At 33.4% G+C, this 12,598-nt stretch overlaps 1 long non-coding RNA gene across 10 annotated transcripts; it reads right to left on the bottom strand.

Moving 5' to 3' along the window:
• Positions 1-400: 400 nt before the first annotated feature.
• On the bottom strand, positions 401-11,755 carry LOC104645777 (uncharacterized). 10 transcript variants are annotated; one of them, XR_002026875.3, is made up of 8 exons: positions 10,830-11,752; positions 10,166-10,257; positions 9,109-9,205; positions 7,573-7,665; positions 6,958-7,146; positions 6,106-6,284; positions 5,913-6,018; positions 401-637 (listed from the first exon to the last, which is right to left on the bottom strand). It is a non-coding gene; the product is annotated as an uncharacterized lncRNA (long non-coding RNA). The 10 variants fall into 10 exon arrangements; XR_011214799.1 differs by having other exon boundaries at positions 9,109-11,015; positions 11,400-11,755; XR_739928.4 differs by having other exon boundaries at positions 9,109-10,257; positions 10,830-11,754.
• Positions 11,756-12,598: the final 843 nt, after the last annotated feature.

Raw genomic sequence — 12,598 nt, 5'->3', positions numbered from 1 at the left:
AAAGTCATGATTCATATTTAATATTAAACTTTACAAGTAAGATGAAGAGACATGAATTATAAATAATTCAAATGTATAATTTTATTAGCCACTAAATGTATTACTAATTATGTATTGATTTTATTTGTAAAATAAAAAAATAAAAAAAAGGTGTGAAAATACAAAAAATGAACAGAGAAAATATAATAATTGGTGACTACATAAAAATTATAAATACATTTCAAAGCAAATAGAACGACGACAGATTGTTACATACGCAAAAAATGACATCATGAAAATAATAATATATTTTTCAATTACTTTTTATAATTTATAATAAAAGTGAAACTAATCATCATAAATTTTGTTGTTGTTAAAATGAAATAATTATATTTATTTTTTTTTCATAACAAAGAGAAAATAGAATACTAAAGGATCAAATGATTAGTATTGACAATATAATACATTTAGCTAAATTATTTACATAAATTAAAACTTTAAAAACTCTAGCAAACGCAATTAAGTTGCTAATAAATTTTAAAGTGAAAAAATAATCTCTAATTATGCTTAATTTTTTTTCCTAGTACCATCTTCCTTTGCAAAGAGATCCGTCATCATGTTTTGATCCATATGCCAAACTCTTCATATATGCAACCAACTGAATAAAAAAAAAGCATATACGAATTAAAAATAATTATGTCAAAAAAAAAGAACGAAATATAAATCATATTTAATATATTTATATATTATCTTTTCAATAGTAATAACAATACTAAATAATAATTATTTTTTGAAATCTAACAAATATTATAATCAAACTATATTATATATGGAAAACTAACTATAAAAAAAGTAATTGCATACGGACAAAAAATTGTTAAGAATTAAAGAGATTTTTTTAATCATACTTACTTGATAAATTATAATACAAACATAAAAATATATATATTAAGTAAGCATGTCTAAGTCCATAAAAATAAAAAGAAAGACTTAAGAATGAAATATATCTTACCTTCATATACTTTTTTTTTTTGTTACATGTTAGCTAATTCACAAACAAGTATTATGGAGAAGAGAAATTATAACTTTGTATGTGAATCTTCATGAAAATAAATATGAATCTATGTAGACAAAATAAAGGAAATGAAAAAAAATAAGGACTTGAGAATGATATATTGATTAACTTCATGTACTTTTTTTTTTGGTTACATGTTAGTTTCCTTCACAAATCAAATACGAATTTATAGAAAAAAATAGATGAAATAAAAAATAAAAAGTTCAATGAAGTATTTCTTACCTTCATGTACTTTTTTTTTTGTTACAGATCAAACTTATATGATGAAAAAAGAAAGAATAATTGTAAAAGTGAATCTTCATTAAACTAATATAAATTTATAGGCAAAATAAAGGAATTTTATAAGACACATAAACTTATAAATTTAAATTGGAGGTTATGAATATAAAAATTATGAGAGTCATGAATATTATTAAAAGTAAAAATTAAAGAAGGGCAAGTCATGGGCAGTAACTCCTAGTGAATAAATTCAAAAATAAAAATAAAAATACTTAAAATGTAAAAAAATAATAATATGATTTCATGATTAGAAGTGAGATAAACAAATAGAAAAAAATATAGATTTTTTTTATTATTATAAATGTTCATACATTAATAAAGTATTTATTTGTATATTTGTATAAATGAAGTAATATATTTTTACAATAAAATAATTAATTTAAATTAAAAAAAGTCAAAAATAAATAAATTATGTTTCTCTTTTAATTATAAGTGAGATAAATAAATAAAAAATATGAAGAGTTTTTGTTATAAATGACCCACCATTAATAAAATATTTATTTATAATAAATTTAAGTAATTTTTTATAATATATAATAATTATTTTTTTTTAAAAAAAATAAAAAAACTAAATGCAAATGGAGGCCATATAGAGGTGCCACATCACCTCCTTATTTATATATATATATTGATTCCTCTCTTAAACTTACCATCAACATGCAGTTTCAAAACAGATATTTCTTGAAATGCAATTCTCCGCTCACTTCAAAACAGAATGAAGTCTGCTTCAACTCTTCAAAACAGCCAACACTACTGGTCATTTATTTTTAATGATTAACATGATATATTGGTGGACTAAAGGTCAACAACACTTCTGTTGCAAGCTCAGCACTGCTCAAGCTTTGGTCTGTCACGACCAATCCAAAATTGTGACTAAATTGAGCCCGCTTGAGTAATAAAGTATACTAAGCTTGAGTTCCAAAGTAAATGGCTCATTAGACACACAACCTTGAAGAGAAACAAACACCATTTTAATCCTACAAGTTGAGTCTGGGGAGGAGAGGACCCTATACTCCAACCTTTATCAGCTTTCTGCTAGACTCAACCTTGAAGACTACCAACTTATTTTCATTTTTCTTTTTGTTTTCAATTGCAGACCAGGTTTAAGTACCAAGCTATATCTTCAACTCTTTTTCCGCATTTACAAGTAGGCCAAAAAGGTAATAATATTACCAGTAGGCCGCCTCTACTCCTTCTCTTAGTGTTGTTCCTTCCCATCAACCTCTCTCCCACATAGTTAGATGCTATATATATTGCCAGCCATATAAAATTAGTGAAACAACCCTCCTACTAAAATCTCAAGCATCCTTTATATCTCTCTTGGACTCAGATTTTAGACAGCAACAAATCCAGTCTTATTTCAGCATCAGATGCATTGCATTTATGTTTGTTTTTTTTTCTGTAGTTTGAATATTTGAGGATATGTTAACACTTTGTAGAACTCAGTTCTTGTGTGGTTATTCAAGACAAGAGAGTTGAAGGATTATTTATGTTAGGGTTGTTTTCACAATTTATACCATTTCTAGTTTGATTTGGTAAAGTTGCTAAATAGTTTGTTGTAAAATTTAACCAAAATTGTAGAGCCATTATTTCGCTCTGCAAAAACTTGATTATCGAGGTGCACGCAAGTTGGCCCGGACATCACAATCATCTATAAAAAAAACTGTTTGTCTTGAGCTCGGGCTTGAACTAGACTCGAGCCAACCTTGAGCTCATCTCTCAATGCACCAAGTTGAAATGAACCTGACTAATGTTGGGCTTGGCTTGGGTTAGCTCATTTATACACAATCAAAAGGACACTGTTAATGTTCCAAGTTCATAGCATTGCTTGCTTCAACATAAGAACACCACGTAGCATGGATTCTAGACATACTCATCCACAAATGGAAACAAAGACATCAAGGATAAAGCAAAATATGTTTAAACCACTTTCGATTCTAAATCATTTTTCTCTTTTTCTTATGGGGGTGGGGGGGGGGGGGTAGGTGGAGGCAAGAGAGAGCATCAAGGTAGCTCCAAATTCATAAATAAAAAATATTAACTTACTCCCGCAAGCATCGTTTAATTTAGGACCCAATTCACTGATAGGGGATCTATTGATGATCCATCTGTTGGCAGCAAGCCGTGGCCTTTGGGTAGCAAATACATTATTCATAGAACATGACACAGCATTTAGCAAGAACTTAAGATAGATTCCACAAGAAGATTAGAATCATATAACGGAGTAAATAAGAGAGCTAGTCATTGTCGATGGACCAACTAGTTGAATCAATTCTAACAGGTTCACATCAGATAGATTAACGCATACAATACACAGAACCTGTATTATGAAGAAAACAATCATTTTCTTATGAAATACGTGCCAGAGAATCTTGTTAGCTAGTGGAGTATTTCCTAAAACATATATGATTAAGTTATAAAAATTAAGTTGGAATGCTATGATTTGCACATTTAGACAGGGAGCAATATGAATGTTGAAGATTATAAGCTATGAAGTGTAGTAAAAGGTTGAGAATGTACGTGAGTACCTAATCATGTATTACCAACTACAATCAATGTTGAAGTGAATAAGCTATCAAAACATGGAGATACATTACAAATAAGCATTAAAACTGCAAATCAGAACGCGCGTGGGTACAATATCTCCCACATTAATCATGTAAAAGATATTGCTCCTTGTGCATAGTGAAGGTGTAAATTTGACCCTATTCTCTTTTTTCCTTTAGCAAATTGAGGCTCAGATTTGTGTGAAGATAAGGCCAAAGAGAAGCCAACCACACCATGGATGCAACAAACAATTGCATGTGTGAGTTATGCGTCTCAATTACAGGCCATACCGGGTTCACCCGCCAAGATACGGGTTGGGTAATCTCAATGCCCGAATTTAGTTAGCCCAGAAATCATCACTGCCTCTCTAATAATTTTCACAGTCATGCTGTTGTTGTTTTATAGTTGTTTATTGCCTTGTGAGCATACATTTAAGAGTGCAAAATGCAAAGAAACCCAGAGAGTCTCCTTTGTTAAGGGCTGTTAGTTCGTTTTAAAAAATGGAAAATCATAGGCAAAGCATAGAGATAAGGGCAACCACCCTTGATAGAAATCCCATACTCTCTGCTGCCTTATTCTTGAATTTTTTAGGCTAAACTAACAAAAGGGAATTCACAAGACTTCAAGTGTCTTTCTGCCAATGCCAATTCTTTCTCCTGAGGCTCAGATTTGTAATAAAACCAGCAGAAGGAGACAAAGTAACCGCCATGGCTGCAGACCTCCGTTGCAAAACGCTGATGCCTTACCGGGTTACCTTGCTAAGATAAGGTAGATCCAATGCCTGACCCAACTCAATACAACTTCATTTGTCATCATCACAGCCTTACACTATGATTAAAAGCTAGCATTGGTAGATAGGCCTTACCCCGGTCCTTTGTGGGGGACTAGAGAAGTTGTTTCCAATAGACCTCAGCTCAAGAAAATCACAGTCCAGAACCTAAATGATGGGGGGGAAAGCCCAAAAACTGTAGTGTACTCAATCTATGTCTCTTTCACTTTTTTAAGGGTTGTTGATTTGTTTAGAAAATGAAAGAATCACAGGCAAATCATAGAGTAGGGCAACCACCCTTGAACAGAAATCCAATTATTCTCTGTTGCCTCATTCTGAATTAATGTAACAAAAAGGGGTTCACAAGTAATTACTTGCAAAAACAGAGATGCAAACTAGCATAAGTGCAAAACTACAAAAAAAAATCAGGGCTTAGCAGAGAAGGGAGGCAACCCCCCCCCCCCTCAAAAATGGACCTTAAGAGACAATGCACACACAAATGACACTTGAAAGTCCTTGCTTTAAACAAGATGGAGCAGAAAACTAATATAAACTGTTGATGATACCACATATGGTTGGGAGACACAACATTGGGTGAGGAATTCCCAAGCTGAACCAAAGTTTGCCACAGCATCCAACAGACTAGACGACATTTGGGACCTAAGGTTCAGGAACCTACATGACTGGGTACTTAATGACATATTGGCCCTCTTTGCTAAATTGCAGCCCTGCTCCTTTTTCCCCCCAAGAGCCTGATAGATTAGAATGGCTTTCAACGTGATGGAGAACAGACCTGATATAACTGTTATTCATACCGAATGGAATAACAAGCCTAATGAGAAGTGATTTTAATGCTTTGTTTTCCACATTTAGACAGGCATCGATCCTTCAGAGGGTAAATATGAATTTTGAAGAGAATAAGCTATAAAGTGAAGTAAAAGGTTTGAGAATGTATGGGCAACTAAACCTGTATTAACAACTACAATCATTACTACAATACCTTTCCCTTCTAAGACAGATTTGCAAATGGTTTACATTTTCTGAGCTTTTTGAATGTATAATATGACAGAGACAAGTTCTGGAGAATATTACCGCAAGAACTGTGACGGATGTCTGCTGCTCGGGAATCAGATTTAAGTTCCCGGTTTAATCAAAATATATAACTTCATGCTCAGAGTTGGGTTTAACTTAAATGAATTTTGCAAAATTTAGTGCAATAGAATTTCTGGTGTGATAAAAATGTAAACAAAGATCGTACTTAACTGATAAGTGATCTTGAAGCTTGAGAATGATTGTTGCAAATCCAACCCCGGTTTTGAATTTGGTCAGCATAGTTGTGTGGTAATTGGTAAATAACTTCAGGCATGACCTGCAAAGGCACGGTCAAACTCAAAATCAATGTTACCTATTATAAAGAGTTTCAAGACTCCCACACAAGACTTAAAACCAATGTTACCTATTATTAAAATAAGCGTAATAATTCTTGCTCAGAATCAAGATAGGTCAGATAGGACCTGATAATTCAATGAAGTGCAGCCTCCAAGTTGAAGTGACATTTCAATGAATTTTTAGACAGTCGTTAGTTCTTCCAAACGAATTCGCTCATCTGAAGCATGCTGAAGAACATGACGATGACTGTAATATTCAACGAAGATAAAAGAAAATCACAATCCTTGACTTTGTAAAAAGGGACGCACATTTATTTTCACATGGACCTAAGTTTCTACACAAGAATATTCTTCACCAGATAGCCACAAAGTGATGAAGCATAAGACAAAGCACTCTATATTTTTTTGCAGTAAAGTCACAAAATTGCAATATAAGAGAGGAAGTTATTTGTTAAAGTATTGGTTATGCAAACTGCAATGATGTAAATATTAATGTGGGGATTATAACGCGGTGAATAACAAATGAGTAATGCTATGCAGGGACTATCTACAATAAAAGGGAATTTTGACTGTAAATACTCATATCCGTGCATTGTTGACAAATGTGTTGTTACTCCAGAAGCTATTCCGCATAAAATAGTACTTGCATGAGTCATGAAAATATTAATAATGAACAGTTAAATACCACCAATCAAATGCTACATCAGTTATGTTGAGCTTATTTTTTCTTATGCTGATAGAACTTTTTCTTAAGCAGCCTACAAACTTTGTACTAATTATGCAGAAGTTTATGCTTAGATTTATATTTGCTACGAGTCTAACCAAACGATCCCTAAGGAAATCAATCGTTAAAGTAAATTTGTTATAAGGAAATTCATGAGAAACCAAGAACGGCCAACTATGAAAAGGACAGAATAAACCTGATCAATTATATCAGGTGTTGTGCTGGCTGCTCACCACAATCGGAATAAACTTCTTATCAACCTGTTAGAGAAATTTGGCACCCCCTCCAGGCAGTTTTGATCAATAGTGCCAGAAACCAATGAATTGCCAACAAAATACAAGACGCCAGAAGTGACACTGAATACAGTATACTGTCCAGCATTGTTCTGCATCTCATAGGAAAAGGTAAAAGTCCATCATCTTAGCAAAATAGAGAAGTAGCAAAAACATCCGAGATATAGCTACGGTACTCAACTATAATCTCTGGTCGGAAGTCCCTCCATTTTATCCCAGAATTTAAGAAACTTTTAATTTTTATTGGTGCAAATTCTGAAAATATGATTAAATAAAAGACCAGGCATGACAATTTTATTACAAGATCAGAACATAAGCAAGATGGAATTTGAAAGAGGATGTGTGTCACAGGAGTCTTGGAAAGAAACATTATAATCTCATGCTTTCATGATTAATAAGAATGCAGCCTAAGATAATCTTGAAAAGTGGGTAAAAGAAATGAAGCTAATTAACTTAAACATGCACTAGGAAAATTCAGCTTTTATTCCAGTCAGAAACAAGTGGCAGGAATGGTTTACCTCCTTCTAACTCCCATCGTGTGAACATGTGCACTCCCCTTGAGCTTGTAATTTGCTATTCCAGATGTTAACAAGTTTCCTTTCACACTTGACCTGCAGAGAGAATTACTGACATACTTGATTGCGATAATATCAGAAAGAGACCAAACAACCCTCCCAAGAAATTTGATAACATAAACTTCATCAGAGAATATACCGAATAGGTGGATCAAATTAAGACTGAAAACGGTAAAATACTCTGTACTCATTAACAGAGGGCCTGCAGGTTTTCTCTCTCCTAAAAAAGGGCTAAGGCAGGGAGACACACTCTCTCCCTTTATTTTCATCCTTGCTATAGAAGGTCTTAGCAAGATGCTCCAAAAAGCAAGTAGACTACAATGGATTGAAGGCTTCAAAGGAGGCAGTCCCATCGGAAACAATGTTACAGTTTCACATCTGCTTTATGCGGATGATACTTTGCTATTTTGTAGGGCAGATAGATCATAGATCACAAATGCTTAGGCTAAACTTGATTTTGCACATTTTTTAAGTTGTATTTGGACTGCATACAAAGATGTCAAAAAGCACTATCTATCAAGTAAATTCAGTGCTTAATCTGGCAAAGCTAGCACGAATCATGCGTTGCAACATAGGGTCCTTTCCAAAAACTTATCTTGGGCTGCCTTTAGGTGCAAAATTCAAGTCTAACGGGATCTGGTTGGGAAGGATTGAGAAGTTTGGAAAAAGAGTAGCAACATGGCAACTGCAGTATCTTTCTTTCGGAGGAGGAGTTACATTGATTAATAGTGTAATGGACAGAATCCCAACTTATTATAATTCATGTGTCCCTTTCCCTATTCTAACAAAAGTTCTCCAAAAGCTTGACAAAATTAGAAGGAATTTTCTATGGGAAGGCAACAACTAGGATCATAAGTTGCATTTGGTTAAATGGGCAACAGTGATAACCTAAATCTCAAGGGGGTCTGGGTATCAAAGATTTTGCAACTAACAATAAAAGAATGATATTGAAATAATTATAGAGGTATGAAACAACTAAAGACGTTGGACTGTGGAAAGAGGTGATCAAAGCAAAACATGGTGAGCTTACTCACGGGTAATAAAAATTTTTGGCAAATGCATATGGAGTTGATCTATGAAAAAGCATCAGTAAACTTTGGCTTGATTTTGCTGAGAACATCACATTTAGAGTGGGAAAATGGATCTCACATCAAATTCTGGAAGGACATATGGTTGGGAGACCTAACTTTGGGTGAAGAATTGCCAAGCTGAACGAAATTCTGCCATAGCATCCAACAGATTGGACGACATTTGGGACCTAAGGTTAAGGAACCTACATGACTGTACTTAATGACATATTGACCCTTTTTGCCAACTTGCAGCCTTGCTCCTTTTCACCCCAAGAGCCTAATAGATTAAAATGGGGTAACTCAAGAAAAGGTCTCTACACCGACAAGTAAGGCTATAACAACTTATGCTCAAGGAACTCAATGACTGAAATAGCTACGGACGCATATATGGAAGACCAAAATTACCTACCAAAGTGATCTGTTTAAGCTGGACTGTACTGCACAACTCATGCCTCACAGGACAATCTCTCCAGTAAGAAATTTCATCTTTCCAGCCGATGCTACTTCTGCCACAAGAACACAAAAGGTGTCAACCACTTCCCATTGCACTGCCCGATTGTCTCAGACCTCTGGAACATGTTTTGTTGTTTTTTGGTCTTTCCTGGGTCACGCCTTTCAAAGATAGGGAAGCTCTTGAAAGTTGGAGTTCACAGGAGTTGACAAAGCCATCAAGAGTATCTTGATGATGATCCCTTGTGCTATTTTTTTGTGTTAATGGACAGAGGAACAAAAGACGTTCTGATGGAATTTCAACTTCTAGAAATCTTTTGCGAGGTAGATGTCTAGTTAGCCTTTTTAGCTGGTCCAAATTGACCCCTATAAGTAATTTAGAACTCTTTTTGGATTCTGTTAGCTCTACTGTTTAGGAAGAAGCTAAAAATCCATATTTTTGTGAGCTTAAGTGATCTATCATTGTAAAGCTTCCATATTCTTGATGCCTATAAATGAATCTACTTGCTTCATCAAATAAAGAACTTATGACATGTTCCCTATCACAATCCCATTTTGAGTCCTCGTCACTGACCAAAGCCCTGGGGCTAGTACAACTCAAAATTGATACTTACGGGACAAATATACATACCATGGAAATTATTCTTCACGTGGTGCAGTGATAAAAATATAACAGACTTATTAACAAGCATTACCAATGCATGCAATAAATATCTATTAGGAATTTCAAGAAATCAGAGAGAAACAACAAAGAACCATATTATTTCAAAAAATACTTTGTCAGAAATCAAAAAATTAGTATATAGCTGGATGTAACAGTCTCCTACAGATAGCAAGGCTCCAAAACGATTGATGTAGCAAATATCAAAATCTAATAATTAAGAACAACAAGAGTAGGACTGTAGAAGGTCGTGTAATTTTACCAAAAGGGTTATTTAGTTACGAAAAAAATTAACCTTTGCGATGGAGAAGAAAGACCAAAATACGGAATTTTCCCCAAAATATCATTAACCCACCTGAAGTGCCATTCCAAGCAACAATTCTTTGCCTCGACAGGCAACATTTTTTATTGGACATTGACGGATGAAAACCTCCAAATATTCATTGTCTATAAAACAGAGCAGATTGAGTACTAAGAATAAGAAAAGAGGGAGTGCATGTGAAATACAACGAAAAGGATTTCATGACTGCAAGTCAAAACACGAATCAGCTCAAAAGCTTAGGAAGCTTTCATGACTGCAAGCACCAGTAGCCTTATGAGACAAAGAAGAAACACCTAGAAATGGAATTTTCTCCGCATCTCTCCATTAAATACATAACAAAATCATAAAATCATAAGTCATGAGGATATTAATAATGAACAGTAAATACCGTCAACAAACTGTTGCATTAGTCATGTTGAGCTTGTTTTTTCTTATATGTTGACAACTGTGTGGTACATAGTTATGCGGATATTACTTTTTCTTATGCAGCCAAAAAATGTTACACAATTTATGCGGAAGTTTATGCTGAGATGTATATTTGCTAATGAGTCCAACGAAACTATTCCTAAGAGAAACAATCGTTTAAAGTAAATGCATTATAAGGAATTTCATGAGAAACCGAAAAGTAAAGTAAATGCATTATAAGGAATTTCGTGAGAAACCGAAAATGGCCGATTATGGAAAGGACAAAATAGACCTGATCAGTTATATCATCTGTTGTGCTCGCCACAATCGGAATAACTTCTTATCAATTTGTTGGAGAACTATGGCACCCTCCAGGTAGTTTTTATCAAAAATATCGGGAAATAATGAATCACCAACAACATGCAAGACGCCAGAAGTGACACTGAGTACAGTAAACTGATTATTAAGATTCTCTGTTCTGCATCTCAACAGGAAAAGGTAAAGTTCATCATCTTCAAAAAATCGAGAAGAAGCAAAAACATCCAAGATATAGCAAAGGTACTAAACTGTAATCACTGGAGCTACTAAAACATCCATCAGACAACTATATGTACCATATAGTTCAGTAAAGAGAAGTCATTGTAGAATCTTGGAAAAAATTCACACAGACATTGTAAATTCTGAAAATAATAAACCACTACAGCACAACAACATCAATTACATTGTTCAATTCCAATACAGTCAAATTCTCCAACCTAAAGCCCTAAAGAGCCCAAGACACAATTACAATACAGCAGGGATAAGAAAATCTTGAAATAGCAGTACGAAAATCCATCAAAAAAAGAAAGAAGAGAAAGCTTACTTGAAGAACCCAAAAATTTATTTGATCTAAATCAAGTACTTCACCATTAAAGATTCCACAAACAGTTACAACCCTATAGAAAAGCCTAAAAATAGTGACCAAAACATCCATCGATGACTATAGGTACGATATATTCTTCGCTATAAAAAAAGACATCGTAGAATCTTGAAGATAAATCACAAAGACATTGAGAATCTTGGTAAAAAAAATCACAAAGACATTGTTAAATACCAATCATGAAGTCAAATTCTCCAATATTAAACCCTAGAGAACATAAAATGCGGAAAATCTTGAAGAAAAAGAAAGAAAGAGAGAGAGAGCTTCCTGACAGAGAAAGGGAGACGATTGAAAGCATTAATTTCATATATATGCTATTTATAGACTTCAAAATTCCGGCGAGAGTAGTTTAATGTCACTTTGGTCCCCAAAGTTCAATATATCGTCATAGTACCACCTCTTTTTTTTTAAGGAAAAAAGGTCAAAATTACCCCTTAATTTTGTTTTATTGGTTGATTTACTCTCATCATAAAAAGAAAGTTATTTTTATCTCTGCTGTCAATAAATTTAACAAATATAAGTATCAAAACATTTTAAGTTAGAATACATTGAAATATACGCATTTAAATCATTTTAAAATTGTGGATATAATTTTAGGCTAAGTTGACATATTGTGAAGGACAATTTGAACAAAATATAAGTGTCAAAACATTTTAAGTTAGAATACATTGAAATTTAATCTTTTTCTAAGTGCATTGAGTACATAATTACAAGGAGTAAAGAATCTTTGTATTGTAACTTTGATCAAAAGGGTTAAACGTAATGAGTGTTTTTATATTCACTTTTAAGTCTGGGCAATAAAACGGGATGTATCAAAATCGGTCGGGTATCGTTTCGATTCGGTTGTCGATGGGACACGGAACGGAATAGAACCGAAGTTTGGTATCGGGGTACCTGTACCGGTTTATCCCGATTCCGGTTCGATTTTCATTAATTAATATTTGTTAATTAATTATAAATTTATAAAAATTATAATTTATATTTTATATCAAACAATAAATACTATCCCCTATTTGTATTACATTAGTATTACATTCGAGACTTAGTTGAAACAAAACTCTTCCTAGAAGGTGGTTGCGTAAACTATGCACTCTACTAATAGTTGTAAATCGAAATTGTAATTTGTAATACAAATTTAAATA

This window comes from Solanum lycopersicum, chromosome 2 (genome assembly GCF_036512215.1).
Source record: "Solanum lycopersicum chromosome 2, SLM_r2.1".
In the NCBI taxonomy this organism is placed as follows: domain Eukaryota; kingdom Viridiplantae; phylum Streptophyta; class Magnoliopsida; order Solanales; family Solanaceae; genus Solanum; species Solanum lycopersicum.
Note: the sequence above shows the minus strand (reverse complement) of the source record. Positions and strands in the feature narration are given on the sequence as shown.